This window comes from Quercus robur, chromosome 5 (assembly GCF_932294415.1).
Source record: "Quercus robur chromosome 5, dhQueRobu3.1, whole genome shotgun sequence".
Lineage (NCBI taxonomy): Eukaryota > Viridiplantae > Streptophyta > Magnoliopsida > Fagales > Fagaceae > Quercus > Quercus robur.
Window position 1 is genome coordinate 22,072,338 of NC_065538.1, and position 27,346 is coordinate 22,099,683.

General features: G+C 36.2%; 1 long non-coding RNA gene and 1 pseudogene across 1 annotated transcript; both read right to left on the minus strand.

Annotated features, from left to right (window-relative positions):
* Nucleotides 1–13,452: 13,452 nt before the first annotated feature.
* On the minus strand, nucleotides 13,453–20,150 carry LOC126725506 (hydroxyphenylpyruvate reductase-like; annotated as a pseudogene).
* Nucleotides 20,151–24,411: 4,261 nt separating this feature from the next.
* LOC126729035 (uncharacterized) lies at nucleotides 24,412–26,569 on the minus strand. Its single transcript, XR_007656465.1, has 3 exons — nucleotides 26,161–26,569; nucleotides 25,252–25,276; nucleotides 24,412–25,128 (listed from the first exon to the last, which is right to left on the minus strand). It is a non-coding gene; the product is annotated as an uncharacterized LOC126729035 (long non-coding RNA).
* Nucleotides 26,570–27,346: the final 777 nt, after the last annotated feature.

Here is a 27,346-nt window from a genome sequence, read left to right on the forward strand (position 1 = left end):
AGGTGAGGGAGCCATCTGTGAACAATCAGAAAAGGCCACAACAACATAGAACAATATATGTGCATGACCAGTCAGTACCATGTAATAAACAAAGAGATATCAACCATACAAATGAACTTTGAAAACTTAAACAATAAACTACTTAGATCAATCACATGGATAACCAAGCCTAGGATAGGAAACACATGAACAACATGGAGAAACTATCCTAAAGGCAGATAAATGACATAGAGACAGATAATGGAAAAATGATATGACACACAAACAGTATTTTGAGCCTAACAGAATCTCCCAACAGATTAACACAATAAAACATGCAAATTTAGCACAGTAAAACTCACAACCTCAAAATGAACAAATAGAAACAACTCAACAGCTCAAAGTTCAGATTAAAATAAAAGAAACACTTAGCTAAGCACAAGATGAAGAGCAATAAGGATATGACTATCATCAACACAAACTATAGTAACAGCATCCACAAGCTAAGCATGAACAAGGAGCAGAAACCGAAACATAAGCCCATTTCAAAATCACAATCATATGCGAAAAATCAAAGGGTAAAAGCACAAAATCAAGTAGAAAAGAGTGTAAAATTGAAAACCTATACCTGTAACTTGACGATTTTGAGCTACAAGAGTGCAACAATAGAGATTGGAAATGGGAGCACGGAGTGTTTGGGAGGGAGAGAGTTTAGAGAGAAGATGAACAGTCACAAAAGTTCGAGGGAAAACTGAAAAAAGTTTAAAAACTGCTCCTGTTTCTGCAAAACACGCGATTTTCGCGACTTTATTAAGTCGCCACACAGTCACCAGCTCAAGCCGCCAAAGCACTCAAGAACAAAATTTTGAAAAATTTTTCTAAGTGTTTTTCGCGACTGGAAGGTCTACCCGCGAGTGAGTCGCGAGCTGAGCCGCGAAAATCTCTGAGTGAACCTCGCGACTGGACCTTCCACTCGCGAGCAAGTCGCCAAAAATGACCAGCGAGGTTGCGACTGAGGCTCGCAACTTGACATACCCGCGACTGAGCCGCCAAAACAGGGCAAAACTGTATTTTTGAAATTTTCAGATTTTTCAAACAAAATACTTTCCAAAAACACCTAAAACACTCAAAAAAACTTTTTGTACTTCAATTAACAAAGATTGAGCATGTGAAAACACATTTCATCAAGTACAATCACACAAATGAATATGACATTTATTGAACATAAACTTGTGTGTTGTGTGTGGATATCAACAATGAGATAGTCTTTTGTCTAATGTGAAGCTTCAATGATCAATTCAACCAAGGCATACACAATTAGCACTAGATCATGTGACCTATCTCAATTATAGAAATATGTATATATGACCTCCCACACAACTTGATAACATAATTTGGAACTTTACATTTTACTCCACTTTTAGTCATAAAATTTGATCTTTTTGATCTTTTTGAGGCAATCATCTCTCATTGTGAGAGTGATATTTGACATTTCACTTTAATGATCAAGCCTTTGGCTTTTTGAATAAACAATCACTTTAATATAAGGTCGCTTACCCTTTTTCCTAGTCAAATACTAGAATGTGCGACAGGCTTTTGCAGCTCAATATCTCTTTACATTTGGAGATTTACATTTGGTGAGCTCTTTTTAGCAAAACACAAATAAAAAAATGGGAAGATATATAGACACAAGTCTATGCATGTCTCAAGATCAACATAACCATTCACTAATCATTCATGACAAGTTTGAAGATCTATTTACAATAATCACATAGATTTCAAGATTTTTCCACAGTGATATGAGTGCATGTAAACAAGCAATGCTCGAAAATGCACAAAGCCATTAGCACAAAGGTACAAGGTAAAACAAGTTTTGAGACAAAACTCAACAAAGTCAATCAAGCTTTTTGATTTTCTAATTTTTATGTGATTTTTGGATTTTTGACACAAGAAACAAAAAGATTGATAAAACAAAATTAAAAATATTCACAAGTAGACAAGCAAACAACCAATATCAAAAACAGCAAGCTTACCAAACAAACATAGTCACAAAGCATAGGAAGTATTAATGCATGGACATGTTGTAATGCTTATGCATGAGTACCCTTTTTCACCCACACGTCACTTGCGTTTGGGGTGATTTCCTTATAGGATTGGGTACGAGAGTTAGGGCTTTCAAACCTTCGTGAGAAGCTTTCCAAGCAGTTGGTGAATGCACCAATCATCTTCATCACGTTCATCATTCCGGGATCTCCATTTTGATCTCGAGATTGATCACCTGCCCAAATTCTCCTATCATTTCTGGGTCCTCCTGACCTTTGAGGAGTTGCACTGTTCTTTGCTCTCAGCTTTTGGCAATTTGGTCGAGTATGCCCTTGAAGTCCGCAATAATGGCACACATAAGTTCCTCTAGGACCTCTTTGTGGTCGTGGACGTGACTTGGCATGAGATTCAGACCTGCCCACAGACTGATTATGGGGATTCAGCATTCGTTGGTTCACCACGTTCTTCTTCTCCTCCACCTCGAGCTTCACACCAGTAAGGTCAACTACAACTGGATCTTTGGCCTTTACAAACTTCACTTCTTTAGTGACATTTCCAGATGAACTACTTCCTCCGGTATATCCCAGTCCAGATTTGTCTGAAAAGCTCTTTTGAGATGATATAACATCATCTAGCTTCTTGGTGGTGACTCTCTCTATTTTAGCATTTGCTTGCACAACCTCATTCTCAAGAAATCTCACTTTTGTGTAAGCTTCGGAAAACTCACCATTCAGTGTTTCTATCTCACATTTGGCCTCCCTATATCGAATTAGGAGACTTTTGTAGTCCTCCTTAGCCTTCTTCATTTTTCTCACAGCAGCCTTGGCCACCCTTGTATATTCACCCGACTTCTCCAAGAGTGAGTTATAATTCTCTTGAAGATTTGTCGTGCTTTCATCTTCTTCAGCTTCTGATTCTTCAACAATTCCTAGTGACTCATCATCACTATGTTCTCCAAGGTCTCGTACAAGCAGATTTAACTCATCCAAAGACTCAACATGAGCAATAGTCATAAAAGCTGAATAGTTCCCCTCTCCATCACAGCTCTCTTCAGATTCTGAGTCAGACGAGTCTGAGTCACTCAAGGTCGTGGCATACACTTTTCCTTTCGATTTCAAATAATTCGGACATTCCTTCTTAAAGTGTCCATGCCCGTTACATTCAAAACAAGTGACACCTTGTGTGGGTTGGGATTCTTTTCCATCTTTCTTTTTGAAATCCCTCTTCTCCCTTCCAGAACTTTGAAATTTTCTTTTATCATCAAATTTGCCATTATTTTTGAATTTCAAAAACTTTCTGAAATTTTTGACAAGGTAGGCTACATCTTTGTCAACCACATCTTCTCCCGATGAGTCTTGATCTTCCACCTTCTCATTAATAGTCTTTAGAGCAAGGGATTTACTCTTCTGTTGATTGGGCAGCGACATCTCATAAGTCTGCAGAGAACCGACCATCTCCTGTACTTTGATGTCGTCAAGATCGTTGCTCTCTTCAATGGCTATCACTTTAGCACGAAAACTTTCCGGCAATGATCGAAGGATCTTCCTTACAATCTTTGAGTCCTCCGTTTTCTCCCCCAAGTTGAACTTACTGACAACCACCTCATTTAGTTTCCCATAGAAAGAGTCAAAAGACTCATCCTCACTCATTTTGAGCTCCTCAAACCGAGTGGTCAGCATTTGTAACTTGGTGTCTTTCACTTTCTTCGTGCCTTCATAAGTTGTTTCCAGAATCTCCCATGCTACTTTGGCAATGGTAACGTGAGAAATCCTGTGAAATTCATCTGGAGACACACCACAGAAAATAGCATTGAGTGTTTTACTATTAGCATTAGATGCAGCAAGTGCTGCCTTATCCCATGTGGATTTGGCTGCCTCAGGTTTGGTCCAACCAGTCTCAACAGCATCCCAAACGGATTCATCAATAGAACAGAGAAAAGCTCTCATACGAACCTTCCAAAAAGCATAATTACTACCATCAAAATATGGAGGTGCATTTAGGGATTGAGACCTATCCATCTCAAAAGGGAGTCAAGGATCACACAATGGTAATGAAACCAACAGCAGTGTACCCGCTCTGATACCAATTGAAAGTTCAAAAACGTGTACAAAACACCTTTGAACGTTTAGACCCCCAAAATACAACTTAACCAACTCAAGCAATATGTCAAACAACTAGTGTGCGGAAACTTAACACATGCTATAATATGAAATTGGTTATAAACTATCTAAGCCATAACAAAATAAAACAACAGCAGATAATGTAAAGGCAAAGATAGAGAGGAAGGAAGATGCAAACACAAAGACAACACGCGATGTGTTATCGAAGAGGAAACCGAAGTCCTCGGCGAAAAACCTCTCCGCCGCCCTCCAAGCGGTAATCAATCCACTTGAAAATACAGTTGCGATATAAGGACAGCAATAGACCCTCCAAGCCTAATCTACCCAGTGCACCTAAGCCCTCCAAGCTTCTTGCTCCAACGAGGTTGCGCCGAACCTTTTTCTTTTTTAGCTTCCCGGATTCCGCTACTAGACCGTAGCATCAACCAATGAAGATTGGCTCCTTCCTAACTGCTTCCCAGAAATCCAAACAACTGTCTCACAATGATGATGATGGTGAGAACCAGGTTTGGTATAATGCCTCTCAAGGATTTGACAATGGAGAGGAAGAGAGTTGAGGAATTTGAAGAGACTCTAAGGTAGAGATTGTGGGTGAAGCAATCTGGTTTTTCTTTAGGGTTTCTCTCTCAAAATTCTCTCTGGAAGCTCTCTTTCAATCGTGGGTCAAAGGGGTATTTATACTGGAGTGGGAGAGGAATGTGAAACGTCAGGTTTTACAAAACAGGGGTGGCTCGCGGCTTGACCTTGCGGCTTGACCAAGTTGCGATATCCAGTCGCGAGTTAACCATATGGCCAGTTGTCCTGTTTTGTCCTGTAGTGCTCCAGCTAGCATGACTGTTCATCTTCCAGCATGCTTGGCACGTGTGCAGCTTCTAGCGGCTTGCAGCCGCGAGTCCACCCGCGAGTCCCAGCCGTGAGTCTCTGTTTTCTTGCACACTCTTGAGCAAACTTCACTCTATCTCACTCACTACCCTTACAACAAACCCACCTAAATACAGGGTTACTAAATGCTGAATTACAAGCAAATTTGGCACGGAATAAAGCCAATTAGATGGTTGAATAAATTCAACCTTACACTTGTACTGAATTTGAGTACTCTTTCAGGAATTCTATCAATGAAGTTAGTTCCATAGTTTAAATATTTTGAACTTTTTTCAAGTTCTTGCTCGAGGTATTCATGCATTGATGCATCAGTCATTAAGATACCTATAGTGTCCATTAGAAAATGAGAAGGACTACATGTTTTTGTTAGGTTTCTGTGCTCGAGTTAAAATCAGGGGCTTATATGCTGTGACTTTACTTGATTGCATTAAAAATGCCATAAATGAGGAACGCAGGTCTCATTCAAATAAGTAACAAACATAACTGAAATAATTTTAGATATATGTAAATCTGAATGAGATTCTCTTTGGAAGCCAATAACACATGCATGAGCTTAAAAGTGAGTTAAGAGCATAATGGTACTTCCATATATAGCTAAGAGCATATGCTCAATTAATTTTGTGCTTGGATATACTCAAGACTTCTACATTATCTAAAAACCAGACAACGAAATTATCACAATTTAAAGCAGTAGTGTCATTATTTTTCAATGAAAATTTCAAGCACAGATAATTGAGCTTTCATACTGCCTTTAAGCTTCCTTCAAAGTCTATCTGCATCAAAATTAGAAAGAAAAAGAATGCATGACTGTGATCCAATTCAGATTTTTTCCAAACAAGTAACTGCATTTTTTTTTTTTTTTACCTTTTCTTGTATTTACTTTTCCCCAAATGTGATGAACACATTGAAGTTTTGAAAGACAGCATAGGTGACAAAATTAATGGCATCTTTCCTTTTATTTTTTGTTCTCTCCAAATGTGATGAACACACTGTAGTTTTGAAAGACAGCATAGGTGACAAACTTGATGGCCTCAAGGTGCTCAAAATTCTGTCCATTGAAGACCCTGTAGACATCGCTTATGAGTGGGACAATCCAAAGTGAAATTTCCTCATTAATGATGCATTGGCCACCAACAAAATAAATATTGAGCTCTTCACTGTTAGTAAAAGTACGCTTAAGCACAAAGAGCCAAAAGCTCAGCATTTTAAGCTTCTAAAGTGAGGCACATTTAGGAGCTTTTTCCAATTAGCTCAATGCACACTCTCCGGGGCTTTTTATAATAATAATAATAATATGAAATGCAGCTATCAGATCTGGATGTTGTTGATATACACCATGGATTTGTTATATAAAATTCAATTTTATGGTATCATATCATACATCTAAGCCCACCCCTCCACGCCTTTACAAATTATAGAAAGTACAAATCTATTTGGGACCACACTCCATATACCACACATTCTCACCGAAGGAGACTCAAGCAAGAACGAGGTCACTAGGGAGGACAATAGGTTCAAGTTATAGTTCACCTCCTCATGAGAGACTATAAATTTAAATGAAATATACAAGGAAGATGACGAGGAGAGACTAAATTTACAGGAAGTAGATGAGGAAGACAATGAGGATTTCAAATCTTTTGATGACAATAATAATGGTCCTACGCTCAATGAGAATAATGATTATATACTTTCAGGATTGCATTGCATTGCTTTGGTAGTCATATATATAATTATTTGACATTATAGTGCTCTTCAGCCTTTGCCTTTTGGGTATATTGTGATTCAACCACATACATAATGTCCTCATTTTGATCATGGCTATCAAATATCATTGTATATTTTGTAAAGCACAAGAGAATCATATAGAATGTTATATTTCAATATTGTATTGTTAATTGATCACTTGATGTTACATTCTCCATTAATAATTAATTTCAATTTTTTAATAGTTAATAAGAATCTTTATTAAAAAGAAATTAAATTATTTACAGCAGCTCCCCAAATACAGAGGTGGCGTACCATGGAAAGCTAAACAAATTAGCAAAACGTGCGCAAACCCAAAAATCCTCTAGGGGAGAAAGTGAACGACTACTAATCTCAGAATTTAATAAATTTCATGAAAGTTCAAAAACGTGTACAAAACACCTTTGAACGTTTAGACCCCCAAAATACAACTTAACCAACTCAAGCAATATGTCAAACAACAAGTGTGTGGAAACTTAACACATGCTATAATATGAAATTGGTTAAACAACTATCTAAACCATAACAAAATAAAACCACAGCAGATAAAATAAAGGCAAAGATAGAGAGGAAGGAAAATGCAAACACAAAGACAACACGCGATGTGTTATCGAAGAGGAAACCGAAGTCCTCGGCGAAAAACCTCTCCGCCGCCCTCCAAGCGGTAATCAATCCACTAGAAAATACAATTGGGATACAAGGACAGCAATAGACCCTCCAAGCCTAATCTACCCAGTGCACCTAAGCCCTCCAAGCTTCTTGCTCCAACGAGGTTGCGCCGAACCTTTTTCTTTTCTAGCTTCCTGGATTCCGCTACTAGATCATAGCATCAACCAATGAAGATTGGCTCCTTCCAAACTGCTTCCCAAAACTCCAAACAACTGTCTCACAAAGATGATGATGGTGAGAACCAGGTTTGGTATAATGCCTCTCAAGGATTTGACAATGTAGAGGAAGAGAGTAAGGGAATTTGAAGAGACTCTAAGGTATAGATTGTGGGTGAAGCAATCTGGTTTTTCTTTAGGGTTTCTCTCTCAAAATTCTCTCTGGAAACTCTCTTTCAATCGTGGGTTAAAGGGGTATTTATACTGGAGTGGGAGAGGAATGTGAAACGTCAGGTTTTACAAAACAGGGGTGGCTCGCGGCTTGACCTCGCGGCTTGACCAAGTCGTGAGATCCAGTCGCGAGTTAACCATATGGCCAGTTGTCCTGTTTTGTCCTGTAGTGCTCCAGCTAGCATGACTGTTCATCTTCCAGCATGCTTGGCACGTGTGCAGCTTCTGGCGGCTTGCAGCCGCGAGTCCACCCGCGAGTCCCAGCCGCGAGTCACTGTTTTCTTGCATACTCTTGAGCAAACTTCACTCTATCTCACTCACTACTCTTACAACAAACCCACCTAAATACAGGGTTACTAAATGCTGAATTACAAGCAAATTTGGCACGGAATAAAGCCAATTAGATGGTTGAATAAATTCAACCTTACAATCTCCCCTTTTGGCTATTTCGTGACAAAACCCTAAAACAGACTCTAGACTTAACATGTGAGTTGGGAACAGTTGAACAAAACTCACTCACACCTAACTCTAGAAGCTATGAAGCACTTGAATCATATGAACATAATACTCCTGAAACACAACAATACACCATGATCATTGTAAGCAGAAAATTATAAATGCATATGAAACAGGCAATATGTGATCAAGCAAAGATGGAGTTAATAAACAAACCATGGCTTGATCTACCAAGTGAACACCACAAGGTAGTGATCACAGTGCTCATTCACACTTGGAATGAACACAAGGACATACAAGTTAACAAGCACAAGGCAAGACACTTGTATGCTCAACACTCAACCAATGCATAACACACAAGACATATGCATCTAGGAACAATCCTACAAGGGCACAAGAGTGACAGTACATAAACCAAAATGCAGAACATTTAGATTAAAGTACTGATTTCAACATAGCATAAAGGCTGCACTAAGTAAGGTACATACCATAAAGCCTACAAACTATGCATAAAACATGCATAACACGTTAACCCTAAAAGCTTACAAAAGCACATGGGTACAAAGCACATTATATTGAATAAAAACTTAAACAATATAAACTAAAAGTGCTTAAAGTTTCTCCCCTTCAAAATGATGAGAAGCTGTGATGCACTTGGAACATATATACTTGTAACCTGAAACACTTGCACAAAACACATTAGACCCTCAAGGTAAAGCAAGTAATAAATGACAAGTATAACAAGTATAGAAATGACTACAATGATCACATAGCAAAGCAAATGATCATCTGAACATGCATTCAATGAAGCATAATAACATAGGGATATATGCTTGTCCAAAGCACAAACATGATGCAATGAGAACACCAAAGCATAACACAAAGCACCATAAAGCCAACAAGAAAACAAACAGAACAAGGTTTTCTAGTTAACACAATGACTTCTCCCCCTTGGTATATGCATCTCCCCTATGGAATATCTTTCCCCCTACAAATGTGCATGAGAAATAGAATTTCTCCCCCTAAGGATGTGCACAAGAGTCATATAGAAATGACAAAACACTCCGACATACTCTTTAGAGTATACTCTCTCCCTTTTTGTCAGGAATAGACAAAGGGTCAAGGAGAAACGAGGGTAAGAGATGAAGGTAAGAACAAAGAGAATGATGCAGGAGGGAAAAATGAAAAAATTTTGGAAAACAACTTTGAAAATAACCCTCAATATGCAAAACACGCGATTTTTGCGACTGAGTTAAGTCACCAGGGCAAGCCGCCAAAACACTTAAAGACAAAATTTTGAAAAATTTTCTAAGTGTTTTTCGCGACTGGAGGGTCTACCCGCTAGAGAGTCGCGAGCTGAGCCGCCAAAATCTCTAAGTAACCCTCGCGACTGGACCTTCCACTGGCGAACAAGTTGCCAAAAATGACCCGCGAAGACGCGACTGAGTCTCGCGACTTGACTTACCCGCGACTGAGTCGCCAAAACAGGGCAAAACTGGGATTCTTGAAAAATTTCAGATTTTTTTTTTTAACAAAAAAACTTTCCAAAAACACCTAAAACACTCAAAAATCTTTTTGCGCTTGAATTAACAAAGATTGAGCATGTGAAAACACATTTCATCAAGTACAATCACACAAATGAATATGGCATTTATTGAACATAAACTTGTGTGTTGTGTGTGGATATCAACAATGAGATAGTCCTTAGTCTAATGTGAAGCTTCAATGATCAATTCAACCAAGGTATACACAATTAGCACTAGATCAAGTGATTCATCTCAATTATAGAAATATGTATATATGACCTCCCACAAAACTTGATAACATATTTTGGAGCTTTACATTTGACTCCATAACATTTGATCATTTTGATCTCTTGAGACAATCACCTCTCATTGTGAGAGTGATATTTGATATTTCACTTTAATGAACAAGCCTTTGGCTTTTTGAATAAACATTCTCTTTAATATAAGGTCGCTTACCCTTTTTCCTAGTCGAATACTAGAATGTGCGACAGGCTTTTGCAGCTCAATATCTCTTTTCATTTGGAGATTTACATTTGGTGAGCTCTTCTTAGCAAAAACAAAAATAAAGAGTGGGAAGATATATAGACACAAGTCTATGCAAGTTTCAAGATCAACATAACCATTCACTAATCATTCATGACAAGTTTGAAGATCTATTTACAACAATCACATAGATTTCAAGATTTCTCCCACAGTGATATGAGTGCAAAGAAACAAGCAATGCTCGAAAATGCACAAAACCATTAGCACAAAGGTACAAGGCAAAACAAGTCTTGAGACAAAACTCAACAACGTCGATCAAACTTTTTGATTTTCTACTTTTTATGTGGTTTTGGATTTTTACACACACAAACCAAAGACATAAAAGTAAGATCAAAACAAAAACAAAACAATGCATATAAAGATATGCATGATGCACAAATGCATGACAATGAAGCATCTAATGCATTAAGGGTCCTACAAAAATCGAAAGAATTAGATCAAGGACCAAAGGAACAAAAGCTCAACCATAGGAACCCTTCCTTATCCAAACAGAACAATTGTTTGGAATGAGTGTCTCATGAGAAGTGAGACGAGGGTTGGAAGAATGAGAACTGGAGATGCACATAGACAAGGAGTTAAGAGCATTAAACACTTTCTTTAACAACATGCTATTATCACTAACATCCGGTTTATCCTTTTTAGCACAACTTCCAAGAAGCTCAAGTTTTTCTTTTCTTTTGATTCTTTTAAAAGTATGAAACTTAGAGCATTGAGGTCTTAGATGACCAAAGGTACCACAATGGTGACACACAATGTGTTTAGGTCCACTAGGGCTTTTGGGAAGGGATCTAGCAATATGATTTTGTTCCATCTTCAACTTATGACATTGAGGTCTTATATGACCAATCACACCACAATGGTGGCAAGTTGGAATAAACTTAGATCCATCCAAAGCCTTAGGTTGAGACCTAAACAGAGGCTTTGACTTAACAGTCTTTCTCTCCACATTTTGATTTCTTTTGTGTGGAGGAACGTACACCGATTTGTCCTTAGAGGTAGAATACACATTAGGCACAAGATCGGGTACCACAACATGATTGCAACACATATTATCATCCATTTTATCAATGGGTTCAGCAATCAAACACTTGGCATGCATCTTAAGAAATTCATTTTCACATTTAAGATCATCAACAAGTTTGTTAGACAAAACAAGTTTAGCATCCAAGTCCATATTCAAACATTCAAACTCTTTCAGCTTTTCAAGAGAAATTTCAGCAAGTTTTTTATATTTCTCAACCAATTTGTTGGATTCATTGAGCTTAGCAATCAAATCAACCTTTTCACAAAATAACTTGCTCAAATTCTTTTGAAACTTCTTAGCATTTTTCTTCAAGAGTTTGTCAACAACACCCATGGATTCAAATAACATGTCATCACACTTATGAGGATTAACACTCATAGAGGCATTTTCACAAACACGTGGCATGTTACATTCATCACCAACCAAATCATGCAAAGAGTCATACAAAGCACAATCCATGGCAAATAAACACAAGGGGTCAAGGATCACACTTAGGTATTTAAACCACAACAAGTGTACCCGCTCTGATACCAATTGAAAGTTCAAAAACGTGTACAAAACACCTTTGAACGTTTAGACCCCCAAAATACAACTTAACCAACTCAAGCAATATGTCAAACAACAAGTGTGTGGAAACTTAACACATGCTATAATATGAAATTGGTTAAACAACTATCTAAGCCATAACAAAATAAAACCACAGCAGATAAAATAAAGGCAAAGATAGAGAGGAAGGAAGATGCAAACACAAAGACAACACGCGATGTGTTATCGAAGAGGAAACCGAAGTCCTCGGCGAAAAACCTCTCCGCCGCCCTCCAAGCGGTAATCAATCCACTAGAAAATACAGTTGGGATACAAGGACAGCAATAGACCCTCCAAGCCTAATCTACCCAGTGCACCTAAGCCCTCCAAGCTTCTTGCTCCAACGAGGTTGCGCCGAACCTTTTTCTTTTCTAGCTTCCTGGATTCCGCTACTAGACCATAGCATCAACCAATGAAGATTGGCTCCTTCCTAACTACTTCCCAGAACTCCAATCAACTGTCTCACAGAGATGATAATGGTGAGAACCAGGTTTGGTATAATGCCTCTTAAGGATTTGACAATGGAGAGGAAGAGAGTAAGGGAATTTGAAGAGACTCTAAGGTATAGATTGTGGGTGAAGCAATCTGGTTTTTCTTTAGGGTTTCTCTCTCAAAATTCTCTCTGGAAGCTCTCTTTCAATCGTGGGTTAAAGGGGTATTTATACTGGAGTGGGAGAGGAATGTGAAACGTCAGGTTTTACAAAACAGGGGTGGCTCGCGGCTTCACCTCGCGGCTTGACCAAGTCGCGAGATCCAGTCGCGAGATAACCGTATGGCCAGTTGTCCTGTTTTGTCCTGTAGTGCTCCAGCTAGCATGACTGTTCATCTTCCAGCATGCTTGGCACGTGTGCAGCTTCGGCGGCTTGCAGCCGCGAGTCCACCCGCGAGTCCCAGCCGTGAGTCTCTGTTTTTTTGCACACTCTTGAGCAAACTTCACTCTATCTCACTCACTACCCTTACAACAAACCCACCTAAATACAGGGTTACTAAATGCTGAATTACAAGCAAATTTGGCACAGAATAAAACCAATTAGATGGTTGAATAAATTCAACCTTACATTTCAAATTGATTATATTACTTTTTTTAAAATGTGCACTCCACTTCCATTAGGGGCGTGCTTGCGCTTTGCGCCTAGGCTCTAAGAGGCCTTCACGCTTAAATGCATCCCAGGCTTTTACCAACATTGGATCCAATTCATACATAAAATTTCCAGTGAAGTTCATATAAAATTAGGAGGAAAAAAAAAAGATGCACAAAAAAGAAAAGGGGAAAACCAAAGAACCTAAATATTGCAGTTCATCAAATGAGAAGAACAATATAATATCAAACTATGAGTCCCATGCTCAAAATCTTGAAACATGCAACTGTTAAATTAAATTTCATTTGCTTTTAATTAGAGAAATCCCAGCAAAACATAAACGTTTATATAAATATATATGGAGCCACTAAGCAAAAGATTGCCAACAAGTCATAACCACATGCCTTCTTAATGATATCAAACTACCGGAGTTAAGAATGGCTTCTTTAAAAAGTGCGCCTCCAAGTTCTTTATAACAAGGTCTGCCATTGCGTCAGTGGTTTCCACAGTGTCACTCCCCACATGAGGCATGAGAACTACATTTTCAAGCCCAAACAGTTGTTCACGAACCTCTGGCTCGTTTTCAAAGGCATCAAGCCAGCCCCGCCTAAATGGCCTTCAAAGAGTGTGACACAGGACAACCAGAACAAAACTAAAATAACGGAAAAATAAAAGATATGACCTAGGAGTCAGCACCTAGGCCTTGCTTGAAGTCAGCACCAAGCGGGGAAACCACTAGGAGTCAGCACCTAGGGTAGACCTGGAATTAGCACCTAGGGTAGACCTGGAGTTAGCACCAGACCAAAGAAAAACCAAACTGTCATTGTTTTCATTCATCAAAATATCAACTAACTCCTCAAGGAGTACAATAAGTTGCTTATAAAGGATTGCTAAACCCTAATTCTAATTGGCTAGGAAACCCTAATTGCCTTATTACAAAAATAACCTTGCTTCCCAAATTAAAATACTAATAGCCCAATAAACTACTGGGACCTAAAACATAAAAATACAGTTGACTTGCGAACATAAATAATATTAAATAATAATTTTCATTCATCTCTCGCATCATTCTCCTCTGGTTGGAGAAAACTCGACCTCCAATTTTAAAGCATTGAAGGATTAGGATATTGACAAATAACACTTGCTTCAAGTCTAAAATCACCTTAGGGAGCACAGGGAAAAGAAAAACCTTGAATTCCACCACATCAAACTCATTTGAAATAACAAAATCAATGTGTGAAATCAGCATAATCTCTTCTTGAACTTTGTGAACCATAGGAAGCACTGTGGTTTTAACCTCTTCGACTTCACCAAGATGTAGATCTTCAAGGACTGCGGAGGGTTGATCAGAAGCACATTCAACAACTTCAACTTTCACATCATGTGCATCCTCTAACATAATACTCTCTTTAGGCACCATCTCTTCACCTTGCTACTCTTCAATAGATTCATTTCCTTGCACGCATGTTAAAGCAACACTTGTCAAGGCATGTACGTCTATGTCAATATTAAGCTTTGGTGTTACTGGAGGATTCTCCACGACCAAGATATCATCATCAATGTTGTCTTCTATTGGGGCAGCAATAAGTTCATTGTGATCTAGTATCCTTGTTTTCCCAATTGAATCGGTTTGAGTCTTCTTTTGCCTCATCTAAGCAATCCTGTCTTGAACATTTTTCATGAGCTTTACAGATAATTCCTCTAATTCCTTGGTAGATAATTCCTTGGTAGATTGTTCAAAAGTGCGTTGAGGACATGAAATGGGGTGAGGATGAGGATTCATCATATTTGCTTCAACTTGAAAAGTACCACACTGAAATTGGGGTAGATACTTAGCTCGATAGTATGGTGACAAATACTCATCACAAAGCTTTTCTTTTATATCTTCCCACACACTGATGGCAGGTTCATACCTCATATAGCGGAAATATTCAAGATTCTCCCAAAATCTTTGTGCTTTACCTCTTAACTTCAACTTGGCATACCTAACCTTTTTGTTATCTGCAAAATTTGCTTGCTCAAAGAATCGCTCCATCCCATTCATCCAGTTGACAAAATCTCATGGATAAGTTTCATAACCATCAAAATAAGGTACTTCTAATATTACCATGATTCACTAAAATAGTGCTTCAACAAATAGTTGTTGTGATTTTCTCTGGACAAATCATTCGAATGGGCTTCTAAGACTGTTCTCCCAAATAGTTGCTGGCTTTAAGTGAATGGATCTTACTTGGACAAGTGGACCTGTGGATGAACAATTTAAAGGCCTAATACATGCAATAGGCTGTCATAGCTACAGTGCTTTCTTTCTTTTCCTTCCTTTTGATTTTTTTTTTTTTTAATGTGAAATACAAAAAGTATAAAACTAAATATGCCAGTACACAGTAGCACTTCAAACATTAAACACCACGAAACTAACGACACTAGAAATAGAGGAAACAACTAAAAGAGAAAGAAAAAGTAACAATCACGAAGTGGCGCTGGACTCATCAGCTAAGAGGCGGCATGGCATATCGGTGTTCACTGTCGACGATGCTATTGGTGATGATTTCAGTGGCATGAAGACAAGGGAGACTGCAGCAGCACAAAACATGGAGGAACGGTAGCTGCTAGTCACGGGTCTTGCATCGGCAGTGGTCAACATCCTCAGTGGCGATGGTTGAGGGTGATAATGGGTTTTGGCGACTGGTGGCTGATGGGTCTTGAGGCAGTGAGTGTTGATTTGTGGGTTTCAGCGGCTAGTGGCTGATGGGTCTTGCGTGGTTTTTTTTTTTTTTTTTTCTTCTTCTTCTTCTTCTTCTTCTTCTTCTTCTTCTTCTTCTGGTTCTGGATTGGCTTGCGATGATGCTTCAAACAGATCGGTGTTTGCTCTGATACCAAAACTGACGCAAGAAAACCAGAACAAAACTGAAATAACGGAAAAATAAAAGATATGACCTAGGAGTCAGCACCTAGGCCTTGCTTGGAGTCAGCACCAAGCAGGGAAACCACTAGGAGTCAGCACCTAGGGTAGACCTAGAGTTAGCACCAGACCAAAGAAAGACCAAACGGCCATTGTTTTCATTCATCAAAATATCAACTAACTCCTCAAAGAGTACAATAAGTTGCTTATAAAGGATTGATAAACCCTAGTTCTAATTGGCTAGGAAACCCTAATTGCCTTATTACAAAAATAACCTTGTTTCCCAAATTAAAATACTAATAGCCCAATAAACTACTAGGACCTAAAACATAAAAATACAATTGATTTGCGAACATAAATAATATTAAATAATAATTTTCATTCATCTCCCGCATCAGAGTGCAAACACAAGTTCAGGTTCATCGATATATGAGCCCCGTCCAATATTGATGAGAATGCCCTCTGGACCTAATGCATCAATGACTTCATGATTGACAATATGGTAGGTTTCTTTTGTCAGAGCACACGCAACAAGAAGAATTCGACAATTGACAGCCAAGTCAATAATGTTCGAAAAGTACTTGTAATTTGTTTCTGGTTTCTCAGATCTAAAATAGTAACTGATAGGGCATCCAAATGCTTCAGCTCTCTATGCAATTGCTAAACCAATCCTACCCAACCCAACAATTCCAACTTGCATACCACTGAACTAAAAGAGAAACAAAAATAAATATATACATAAATTAGCAAGTAATTAAGAAAAACACAAGGAAAAAATAAAAGATTGAAAGAGTAGATTCAAGTCACAATTCAAGTAAATGACACACTAAGCATTCTAGTACATCTAACACACACTCATTTTCTACATCTTATTTTTAATAATGTCTCTGTTGATTCATTTCTTGGAATCTTTTTTTTTTTTTTTTTGATAGGTAAGAAAAAGTATATTAAAAAAAAAACTACTAGATGCAAAAAAGCACCAGCATAACAGAATTACAAAAGAGAAGAAAAAGCAAAAACATAAAAAGTCAATAAATACAAAGAAGAAGAGAGCTAGGGAATAAAGGAATAGAGTCACTAGTTGTGAGTCCCCAAACCCTAGCCCAATCAAAAAGGGAACCAGAGAAGAGAGCAAGCAATTGGTCCTCAGATCTATCTAAATCCTCAAACGTCCACCGATTGCGTTCCCTCCAAATACACCACATCAAACACAGCGGAACTAGGTTCCAAATGGAGGATGAATGCTTCCCTAACCAATTCCACCAACTAAATAGAAAATCTCTCACCGTACAAGAGGGAACCCAAGAGATCCCAAAAATCCTAAAAACAAAACACCACAACCGATAAGCATTCCCACAGTGTAACAACAAATGATCCACTGTCTCACCACAACAACACATAATGCACCAGTCAACGAAATCAAAACCCCTAAGTCTCAAGATATCTCCCATAAGGATCCTATCCCATGCGGTTGTCCAAACGAAGAAAGAGACACACCGGGGTGCCTTAACCTTCCAAATGCCTTTCCATGAAAAAGCAACGGAAGAAGAGCCATGTAACTTATGGTAAAAAGAGTGGATAGTAAAATCCCCGTTATTTGTCAACCTCCATTACAAACTATCACCATCAATCACGGAAGGTAAATTGGAAGCCAAGAAACAAAAGAAATCATCCACCACATCTGCCTCCCAATCATTAGGACCCCAAATGAAATGAACATCCCAAGTTCTCCTATCCCCTACTCCTTGACAAATCAGAGATGATTCTACGGATGCCTCTCTATTTGCAGCAAAATTGTACAAGGCTAGAAAAGCCAAATAGAGAGGAAGATATCTGCACCATCTATCTGTCCATAATTTCACTCTATCCCACACCCCAACCTTATACTGGACATATTTGTTAAAAACTTCCCAACCTATCCAGATACTTCTCCACAAACCACACCCATGACCATCCCTTCCCAACTTAGAGATCCACCCCCCCCCCCTCCCAATTCTTCCCCAAATTTCAAAGCTACCACCCTCCTCAAAAGCCTATTCTCCTCAATCCCAAAACGCCAAAACCATTTTCCTAATAAGGCTTTATTGAAAGTGGTCAATTTCCTAATACCCAAACCACCTTTAGCAATAGGCAAACACACCTTATCCCAGCCCAATAAATGTGTCTCAGAGTCACCCCACAAGAAGTCCCTTTGTAGCTTCTCAATTTTGTTTGCCACGTGTAGGAATGATGAACAAAGATAAAAAGTAGGTGGGAAGACTAGATAGCGTACTTTTGAGCAAAGTCAACCTACCACCTTTTGATAAATACAACTTCTTTCACCCTACCAACTTCCGTTCAAATTTCTCCAAAATAGGGTTCCAAATAGAAGGTGACTTATGAGGTGCCCCCAAAGGCATACCAAGATATAATTGGCAAGGCCCCAACCCTACAACCCAAAATCTCTGCCAAAGCTTGCACATTATTTACCTCCCCTATAGGAACCATCTCACTTTTAGCTACGTTAACTGTCAAACCGGTCACAGCCTGAAAACAAAGTAGCAGCAATCGAACATGTAGGACTTGCTCCACCTCTGCATCATTTCTTGGAATCTAGTAAACTGTTCTAATATCATGTTTGACAAGGGGGTGGCCTAGCGATTATGGGGTGAGTTCTGAGTTCAAACCTTTATGGTGACAATGTGGCATTGATTTCTCTCAAGGACCATTGCTTCCCACCACCTAAAACCACTACATCCCTAGGCAAGACTGAGGCTGAACTATGGCTTAACCCAACTAAAGGAGCGCTAGTGACCCCCTTACCATCTAAGCCCCTCAGGCATTGGTTACTAAGTATGAAACTAATATGATCACACCTAGGTAGGCTTTCCAAAATTAGTCGCCCCCACCTTATTTTCTTCGACACAGACACATTAACAAGAATTAAATTACCTATTATTGATAAGGACACCATTAGAATCGACTTTCATAGCTCCCATATTGTAACCACTCTCTCTCTCTCTCTCTCTCTCTCTCAATTAATATAAAATCATGCTACATCATATCCAGTGTCCATATTAAAATCATGGACAAGAGAGAACTTAAATAAAATAAAATATTAAAAAACGCTTCACACTACCTCATCCCTGTCGAAGATATATAGCTAACAAGCAAATCCTGGAGACTAAATTCCACAAAATTTGGTAATTCCATTTATAATTAAAATCTTAATTATGGAACAATTAATTTAAGAGTATTAAACATTTTCATTCCAAAGTAATGAGATTGATGGAAAAGTTAGTCCTTGAAAATTGCAATAATTATGAAATATTATGGGTAAATTGCAAATTACATTCTATAGTTTAGGGTACTTGAATTTTATACCCTAAAGTTTTAGAATTTGGATTTTACCTATGAAGTATTAGGTATTTGGATTTTACATCTGAATTTCAGAATTTGAATTTTACCCCTAAATTTTAGAGGTATTTGGATTTTATACCTAAAGTTTTAGAATTTGGAGTGTAAAATCCAAACACCCCAAACTTTAGAAGTAAAATTCAAATTCTGAAATGTCAGGATGTAATATTCAAACATCCCAAGCTTCAAGGGTAAAATCCAAATTCTAAAACTTTAGGGTATAAAATCCAAATACCCTCAAACTTTAGGGTGTGATTTGCCATTTACCCAAATATTAAAGATTTCTATATCATATAGAATTTAATTTCATTGTTCATTTCCAATTGTTCATTAAAACTAAAACCATAATAAAACAATTAAAACCAAGAATGAATACATAAATAACAAAAGTTTAACCTTATTAGTCAATCTAAAATCACCTTTCGGCCACAACCCACGTCTCACAAACTGGTCACACTCACAAACCCTCCTCGTAACCGCCAACATCAACCCATGGCCACATTTGTAACATCATCTATCAACACATCCGGTGTGTTTATGACCCTAATCCCCTTTTCCTGACATTTCCTCAGATCAATCTTGTCCAACCCAACACTGTAACTCGAGACAATCTCCAGCTTTGGCAACGAGTCGATGAGCTCGGCGTCAGCGCCAATTTTGGTGTTTCCAACTATTGCTCTAATTGAATGGGAATTGTACTTGAAAAAGTCGGTTTTGAGGAATAAGTCCAGAGTTTAACGAGGTTGAATTGGTCTTTGAGTTGATTTTAGAGGTAATCAGACATTGGGTTTGTCAATAGGATGATAATGGAGTCCATTGGAAGTGAATTGTGGATTTGGGAATTAGGGTTAGGGTTAGTGTTAGGGTTTAGGGTTTTGAGGGGGATTTGGGATTTGATTTTCGATTAATGTATACAGTCGATGTTTGGTTTGACAGTGGTTGGTAGTGGCTGTGAAAGTGGCAAGGTAAAAATAATATTGCTAAGATTGCATTGAAAGCATAAAATGACCCCGTAACAAATTATTATTATTTTATAATATTTTGAAGAATATTTAATGTTGTAAATTCTTATTGGCTTTTATTTGCACCTATTAAATTATATTTTTATCTACTAATAACACCTACCATAACTATTAAAGATAATAATAATAATAACTAGCCTTTAAGCACGCGCATGAGGCTCTTGTTTTTTTGGGTAAAGATTGATAATTTACATTTATTATAATTTGGGATTTTTACTTTTTCCAATCACACACACACACACACACACACACACACAAAAAAAAAAAAAAAAAAAAAAAAAAAAAAAAAAAAAAAAAAACCAAACAAACATGAGGTGAGTTTTGTAGATTGGAGGAGTTTTAAAACTAACAAAAGAGTAATCCTATTTTGTAGGGAGTTAGTGAATAGAGGTAGGAATTTAAATCAACGTAAAAATAGGAGTTTATTAGGAGCATGAAGGCATTTCAACTTAGAAGTAGGAATTTATTATTTTTATCAATTTACTATTTTAACCCCATTTTTAAGTTTTAGGTAGGGGTATTTTTGACAGTAAAAAAAAATAATAACTAACTTTCTTTTGCCAATTTACTATTTTAACCCTATTTTTAAGTTGTTGGTTAATTAATTTATGGGTATTTTTTACAGGAAAAAAAAAATAACTAACTTTGTGAATCCTCTTATTATATACAGACTAGCCTCTGGGTAAAAATTAATAATTTACATTTATTATAATTTGGGATTTCTACTTTTTCCAATCACCAAAAAAAAAAAGGAGGACAAAAGAAACAAATACATCGTGATGAAGTAAAAAAAAAAAAAATGAATACATGGGGTGAGTTTTGTAAATTGGAGAAGTTTTAAAAATAATAAAAGAGTAATCATATTTTGTAGGGAGTTAGTGAGTAGAAGTAGAAATTTAAATCAACGTAAAAGTAGGAGTTTATTAGAAACAAAAAAGCATTTCAACATAAAAGTAGGAATTTATTATTTTTGTTAATTTACTATTTTAACCCCATTTTTAAATTTTAGGTAGGGGTGTTTTTGACAGTAAAAAAAGCAATAACTAACTTTCTTTTTCCAATTTACTATTTTAACCAAATTTTTAAGTTGTTGATTAATTAATTTAGGGGTATTTTTGACAACAAAAAAAAAAATAACTAACTTTCTGAATCCTCTTAATAATAATAATAACTAGTCGCTAACCCGTGTGATGCACGGAAAAGTTATTGATTCTGAAGAAAAAAAAATCCAACAATTAGTAATTATATATAAACACATACTGAAAACTAATATAAACTGCAAATATTTAAACAAAGACCATGATATGAGGAAGAAACACCAAGTTTCAAATTTGAGTAGTAATATGCGGAGGTTTCTCCATCGGGTTGAAACAGATGCCTTGCGTAGGTTCTTAGGGGATGGGAAGAGTTCTAGGTTTTTATGTTTTAGTAGTAGCAAAATAGCGTTTAGTAATTTTATTTAAATATCGTGCTTTAAATGAGATCAACTCTAAAATTAGAATCATTTTGCAAGTTAGACTACAAAATTAGGTAAAAGAATTAATTTCATGTTACAGTCTAGTTTTTTATTGGTAGCAGAATCACTTGCATGATCAAATTTGGTCTCAATGGATTAAGTGCAAATCCTTCATCTAGACATTCAAGTATTAGGAAAAATTATGTGTTTTTGATAAGTAAAAATTAAGATAAAAAACAATTACACATATATACAGAACAAAAAAATAAAATAAAAATATTGTTTACCAAAGAACCTCAAATATGTAAAATTTGCCAAAAAGATACATCACGTATTAATGCATAAACACGTCTACATAACTTTTGAATAATCCAAGTGTAGCAACATTAGAAGCAACCTGTAGGCTTCTTCACTATCTCAAGTGGCTCCTAAAAAATGTCATATTTACTTCTCAGTTCTATTCATCATTCTACAATATAAAAGTCACAATCAACACATATGCATCTCATAAAATCCATAAGCAAGTTTTTGTTTTTTGTTTTTTAATTTTCCTTCACCCTTCTCAATTTGACTAAAGAGAAATCAAAGTGACTAAAAAAAGTTTATAATTTAAAGCTGAAAAGTTAAAGTTTACTTCTTTATGGTGTTTCACACAGAGTAGATAAAAAACCATGTCTTTTTTTATAAGAGTTTAAGTTAATTTCAAATCACAAACAGGTCCAGTTCAATATGATGTAGCAAGATCCTTTGAGAATGAAACTACAACATACTTCAAATAATGATGAAATTGCCCATTTCCATAATTTGACTCTCTTCCCTACAAATAAGAGGACTCTTAACGTTGAAAGAACTTCCTCTTCTTTTAGTGGGTACAACAGTAAGATCAAAAGTATTATGTGTAACAAATATTATCATATTAAAGTGAAAATAAATTGGTTAAACAGAGATATTCAACTAAACACAGATGTACCTACATCTTTTGCATCATCAAGAATCAATACAGCATTTTCTTGGCCAAGCAAGATATCAAGACCCTTTTGATTTTATTGGGTGCCATGCTTACATGAAATCACTTTAGCACTCAAGTACTCTCCTAGAGGATCAAGTAGCTTAGCCATTTACAATGCATAGTGCCAATAGGCGATCACTCATTGTATAAATGTACGTCTCAAACATTTCACTTTCTTCTTTTAAAAATGTGTGAATAAAGGGCCTTAGCTTCGTTAAAAGAAGAGGAAGTTCATTAAATTTTTTTAAAAAAAATTTATGTTCATTAATTCTAGACTCTTTCCATGTCTTTGAAAGTTTTACCTACCTTTGGTTAGAAATCTGAACATTCTATTGACAAATTGAAAGCACTCAAATAAAACTCTCATCAACAGATTTAAAACCTAAACAATAATCATTCATGTTGACCTCTAAAAGTTCGACAACATGACAAGTTACAATGGTATATAGCCAAGCTTATTAGAGATGATCATACAAACAAAGATGGAATGTCACCATGATACTTGAAAACAAAGATATACAAAATGCTAAGCACACTACCAAAGTACAATAAAATATAAAGGTAACAGAAATGCCTTGCAAATCTGTTTTTTATTTTAAATAGACTTCTGTAGCATATGATCTATATCAAGAACCAAGTATAGCTTCTTATGGTGTAATAAATCTGCTTATTTCAAATTGACAATTTTAGCATCATGAAGCCGTAGTCCCAGCAAATAATGTTTAAGCTTAAATGAATTAATATTTAAAAAAGAAAAAAGAAAAAAAAAAAAAAAAAAAAAAAAAAAAAAAAAAAAAGATCATCACTATACTTTATGATTCTATTATTCTTGAATAGGAATAGATTTATAAGTTCAAAATTGGTTTACATCTCTCCAATTGTAATTTAAAAAATAGGTTTATATTAGGGGAATATTACTTAGTGAATGAGCAGTGACACTGTCTTCCCTTATGCAAAGAAGGATAACCAAAATTCATCACTCCACCAAATAGTCTTATCTCAAAAAAGGTTACCTCATGAATGTAACCTAATGCCACACCAAATTTGGCCAGCAACCTTTGCCCACAAAATGTACATGTTGTCAACTTGCAATTCTTGAAATCTTCAAACTTCAAACTGGTCATCCAAATATCTCTTTTTATTACCAATGAAACTCACCAGCAGAATTTATCTTTACCTACCAAAATAAATAAATAATATAAAAAAAGATTGGTTAAACTCCATTTGTTCCAACAAAAATACCTTCATTCAGTTCCATTAATGTAACAATTCCTCATGCGAAGAGCCATCCCAAAGCTATGATAAAACCATGCAAAAGAATTATATTGATATCCGTAACATTAAGGCATAAACTACATCTTCTTATATGAATTAATAAGTAGCAATAAGTAAAACACATATAAAGAAGAAATCATACAGATTAAAGAGGAAATTCAAAGTCCATAGTTCATCCGGATTAATCCAACATCATTCAAAGCAAAAACCTTCCTCTAATAGAGGGAAAAAGAAAAACAAAAAGTCGACCACGAAATAAAATTGATGAAAATCTTCAATTGGGTAGTCAAATTTCTATGGGGGAGTGAAGCAAAAAATCTGAACCACAAATGAGAAGGAAAACAACCTCAACTTAAAACACAAAATTCCTATATCAAAACCAATACACCCACAATACCCAAACCTAAATCACATTTAACGCTCAATAAAGGGACAAGAAAAAAAATTTATCTACAGCGGTTCCAGCCATTTGATGGTGGCGGTAGACCGGTGGTGACAGCCTTCTAAACTCTCTCCGCACCCTTACGAAGTCTCAGGAAAAAGCACAATACAGTAGCATGACAGTGTGAACATCAAGGGGAAGGAAAAAGAAATTGAGCCACCCAAATTACACAAACAAACTCTCACTTAGAGGGAGAAGAAGATTAAGAAAGAAAATCCCAGGTATTACAACTGAAAGGGGAAAATGCAAGAAATTAGTTTTACCAGTAGTGGTTTTTCCGGCTGACCGGTGGTGGCAAGCTAGTGAAGGTAGGACTCTGTTCTTTCTCTTCAACCGTGTGGGTTTTTAAAAGTTAACTTGTGTGAAGGTGAGGATAAAAGTAATTTTTTTGGCCTAATTGGTTTTTTTTTTTTTAGATGGGAACATCAAGCTTGATAAGTAAGCTTGATGGGAACTGATTAGAAGGCTGTCACCACCTTGATAACATAAGTAAGCTTCCTTCACACCCTTGAGCATAAGGACCTAGGCATCCACCCCAAATTTATTATCTTTGACCCCATAGTTTCTTCTCAAACTCAATCTACTACCAATCTAAATCACACACACAAATAAAACATAACAAAAAGAGGGGGATCAATACAAACACCAACACTGTAACACAGATAATTATATAAGTTTCACAATTAAAGTAAATACAACCACTGATTCTCTCACCTGCTGGGTTGTGTTCCTAGCAACCCTACAAAACCAAAAAAAAAAAAAAAAAAAGAGCATTAAGTTTTTTTTTTCCTAAAAAAAAAAAAAGTTGAAATACAGCAGTAAGTTTTATAACCATGAACAAAAAAGAATTAAAGATATCAACTATTCTAATTATTTCTCTTTTGATGTTGGTTATCCAACATGTTCTCAGGACCAAATAGAAAAAGGGCCAATCAAAATCAAATAAACCCATTTGCAAATCACAATTTCAAATACAACCCACCATAAGATTCCCCTTAAAACAACCATACATCCTCTGTAATCTGTATCCTGTCTCTTATCTTTGTCTCTCTCTCACGTAGATTTTTTATTTTTTATTTTAACAAAAAAATTCGGCATTGTAATATAAAAAAGTGTCTATCCAATGGTGACTGACAACATAAGAAAAGTGTTGCTTTTACTGGATTACTCTTAGCACTTGTATAAAACGTCAATTTTCCTCATTAATGGCACAATACAATCTTTTTGAGACATTTTATCAAACACACATCATGCATTATTGTTGCAACCATTCCCTACATATAATGTGATCAAAGAACTACCTAGAATTTCAACAATAATAGAATACCATAACACCTCCACCTCCAAAACATAGTCAAATTAAAATTTCAACAATAAATGACTGTAATCAAGAGAATAGTGGAAACAAACAACACAATAGTTACAGTTCCAAAATCCAAAAAAAAAAAAAAAAAGAAAAGAAATTTCCAATTCCTTCAAAATCATCTATGTTTGTATATGTAATCATAAGAATACGTTTTGACATTTAAATTAGTTACACATTGAAAATTAATAAACTGATATAAAACTCATATCCAGGAGATGCATAGACACGGGTATAAACAATTAAACAGAGATTCTTACCTGAATCTCAGTTCGAGTCGCCCAAATAAACCTGATCTCCTCTTCCAAATCTTGCTTCAGGGCTCACACAAATCGGACTGGTACTATATTTGCTACTTGAGCAAGTTTAGACTAGATGGTTTCTAAGAAGAGAGAGGAGGGGTCGCATGCTATAGGAGTTTTGGGTGAGGATTTGCGGGGAAGGAGATGGTTTCTAAGAATAAATAGGAGTGGTCGCATGTTACAGGTTTTAGTTTTAGTTTTTAGAAAAATTTCAGAGTTGGGTTTTGAGGGAAGGAAAAGGATAGAGATTTGGGTTTTGGGGGAAGGAGAAGGGTAGAGAGATTTTCAAAGTTGGTGGCTTCGACAAAGGTGGAGAGGTAGTGCTGGAGAAGGTGGAGTCGTTGAGTTGTGGGAGAGGAGGACCGATAGTGGTTTGGGTTTTGGTTTCAAAATTATATCGGGGAAGAGTATTTGTTTTGAGGAAGGGGAGTATATTTATTTAATAAAAAATCAGATTTAAAAATAAAATAAAAAATGCTTATGTAAAAAATTGTGAAGAGGTCAGAGGCAAAAAAAAAAAAATCAAATTTAAAAATAAAAAAAATGCTGATGTGGAAAATTGTGGAAAGGTCAAAGGCTTTGGTTTTATATATATATATATATATATATAGATAATAATAATAATAATAATAATAATAATAATAATAATAATCACCTATCACATCAACAGTTTGAAAAAAAAAAAAAATTTGTGGCTTTAACAATTTCCATCCATTATTTCTCAAAGCAAACTTTTATCTCAACTAATACTAGGGTGGTTAATAATTTAGAGTATTCATATAAAAAAATTTGTCTATTTTAGTTTAAAAACCTACTTTCTTTTTATTTTTAGATGGGGCCGTTTGGTAATGTTATTTTAGTAACGTTGTTTGTATTTTTTGGAAATACGTGTAAGTGAAAAAATATATAGAAATACGTGTAATATTGTTTAAAAACTGAAAAGTGCTACTTAAACTACCATACCAAATGCCCCTTACTTTTCAAAATACCTTAAATCAAATTATCTATTTTAAGTTTTTAGCTACATTTCATTAAAATATCAAAAGAGGAATGCCGAAAATAATTCATTAATGCTGATTGAATTTCACGTGTGATACATTGTAAGATATAAACAAGATTCTCAAAATATATACAAGGTAGAGTT